The following is a 2696-nucleotide window of genomic DNA, read 5'->3' on the forward strand; positions in this document are numbered from 1 at the left end:
GGGTGGGGTAAGCAGTGTATTATATGAACAATACAAAAATCACATAATAAAACCCATTTTGTGTAATTAACATATGTTAATAAAAAATGTTCTTAAAGTTGAATACCAGCAATAGCCATATGATTGGTTAAAGACACAAATATTGTAATAGTATTTCTTCCTAATGTGACTATGAATAAACATGAGTATAAATTACTCAAAAGTATCTATGACCTCCTACAAGTTATATTGCTCACCCTCCAAAAAGAAATTACACTGAAAGTCTAATCTCCAATGGCCCACAATGTGATGATATTTGGAAAGAGTTCTTGTGAATGTAGCTGGTTAAAATGATGTCACACTAAATAAAGTGCAGTAGACCACTTATTGAATAGAACCACAGTGCCCTTACAAAGAAAACAACCTCGTGTAGACAAAGGACACAGTTAGAAAGACATAGGAAGACAGAGGAGCAGAATAAAGCGGCACTGCCTCAAGCCACGGGACTCCACCAGAAGCTCACACAAGGCAGAGAGGACTCTCCAAGGGTTTGTGGGGAGCACAGCCGTGATAACACCTTCACTTTGGACTTCTAACTTCCTAAGCAAAGTATCCTCCCTCCTCTCCACCTACTTGCCTTCCAAGGGCTGGAGGAAACTGAGTCAGCCCATCTTTAGGCCACAAACCACCCAGCCTGTGTCCATAAAGACAGGTTAGGGAATACTTGGTTGCAATGACAACGGTGTAGATTGACTTTTCTTTTGTTGTATTCAACACAGAAAAGAGAAGCTCTACCCCAGAAATCCTTGCAATCCACACTTATCCAGAAACCAGTCTCTGGTTCGCTCTGTGGGAAATGAGGCCGCTAAGGGGAAGTCATCAGTGAGGGAAGGACGTTCTGGTAGCATGTTTAATTACGATACGGCAACGACTGTCTCTTACATAGGAATTCAGCATGCCAAGATTTACAGCCCTTAGCAGTTTTGCCTTTGTTGTCTCAAGCAGCCTTCTTTCTGAAGTTTGCCTGTGGAGCTCTGTTCAACTGTGTCATACTGCCCCCTACTGCTTGGGTGTCATGATGTCCTCCTGGCTGCTCCCACTTGGCGCTGGTTCTGAGATATGGCTTTGGCAGGGATTAGAAAGCCTGACCTCTGAGCACAGAACCTCTGGGACGTAGGAGAAATGGAAATCTTTTTTTTTTTTTCTTTTTTACCCCCTTAATGAAAAGCAGTAAACAACATATATATGTTTGTTTGAAAACACAACCTCTCCACTTGCTTCAGCTTGAGAGGAAAATCAAGTTTCCAGAATAAGGGGATAGTTTTCTTTCCTACTTTGTGAGAGCAGCCAGGGTCTTCAAGACATCCTCCCTTCTCATGATGTGACAAGAGAGAAACCATGTAAGAGAAGCTAATGAAATTTTAACTAATCCAACCGGCCAGAAGAAAAGCGCAGTGCTACAAAGGGGACCCCAGAAACGGTGGGCTTGCTTTCTTGCACCAAATACACAGCACAGAGCTTTGCATAGCCCCTGGCGCATGCAAAGCATGCGCGCGCATGCGTGTGCCCAGCCAGCCCCTCTCTGCCTTAGCTTCTTTGCCACTTCCACAGCGCTGTGGCCCCCAGCCTGCAGGAAGGGTAGAACTGGAAGTGAGTGGTTCCGACTTTAAAGCAGAAAGTGATTCTCAAAGTACTCTGCTGGGCCTCTAGAACAAAAACAGTAATTCAGAACATACTCCCCAGCCCCAGCTGGTGTTTTTAAAGATTGTTAGATTAAAAACAAAAGAAAAAAACCTAACTCCTGCTCTCCAGCAGCAAAGCCTCCGTGGCACCCAGCGTACACTGAGCCTAGGCAGGCCTTCCGATAGCCCACCCACGCACCACGTTTGGCCTTTGGTCATAGTTTGGCCATAGACATGTGTGTCCAGTTGGTCCAGAACTGGCTCTCAAGGGACTTTTAGATTCCTGTGGCCCTTGTGTGGCAGGAGCCTTGCTTATATATGTCTGTACTCCTTGTTCACCACTATGCGGGAACTGGGAGACGCGCACCACGGGGTAGGGGTGTGGTCCTGGGGGGCAGTGTTCAGTGCTTGGGCCAGTGCTCCCTGGGGAACGAGGAAGAATACCTACGCTTACAACACAGAGAGTCTCCAAAACTATGCCACAAAAGATTTAATATTGCATGGTCCAAGAGAATAGGCCAGCTGCTGTCTTTGGCTCTCCTCCATTTCTCACTCCCATTCATAAAATCTTTAAAGAAATCATGTGCTGCTTTCTCACAGTACGGATCAAACTGTTCTCTGAGACAGGAGGAAGTTGGATTTAAACGCCAGTGGCTAGAAAGGGCTTGACCTGTCTTTCTAGCTACTTTGTTGCCTCTTAACTCTCCTTATCTAGCCATTCCCACCACGAATCAACAAACTATAACCAGGCCTCTCAAGTGATGGCAACATGCAAGGGAGGCAGGGGTGTCACAAAGTTTTCTATCTGGCATGAGTGGGTTTAACTGACACAGCACTCCCAGAGACATGGGGCCTACAGCACTGTCTCTTCCTGAGACCTGGCTTTGAGTGTTGAACATATGACAGTGTTTAGGAGAGTCATTTAGTGAGAGAACCCAATTGATATTTTTTCTTCTGCGTTTTGTTGTTGTTGTTGTTTTGGGTTTTTTCCTTTGTTTTGTCTTAAAATTTATTTATTTTTATTTTCATGTGCAT

Source organism: Mastomys coucha, unplaced genomic scaffold (assembly GCF_008632895.1).
Source record: "Mastomys coucha isolate ucsf_1 unplaced genomic scaffold, UCSF_Mcou_1 pScaffold6, whole genome shotgun sequence".
NCBI lineage: Eukaryota > Metazoa > Chordata > Mammalia > Rodentia > Muridae > Mastomys > Mastomys coucha.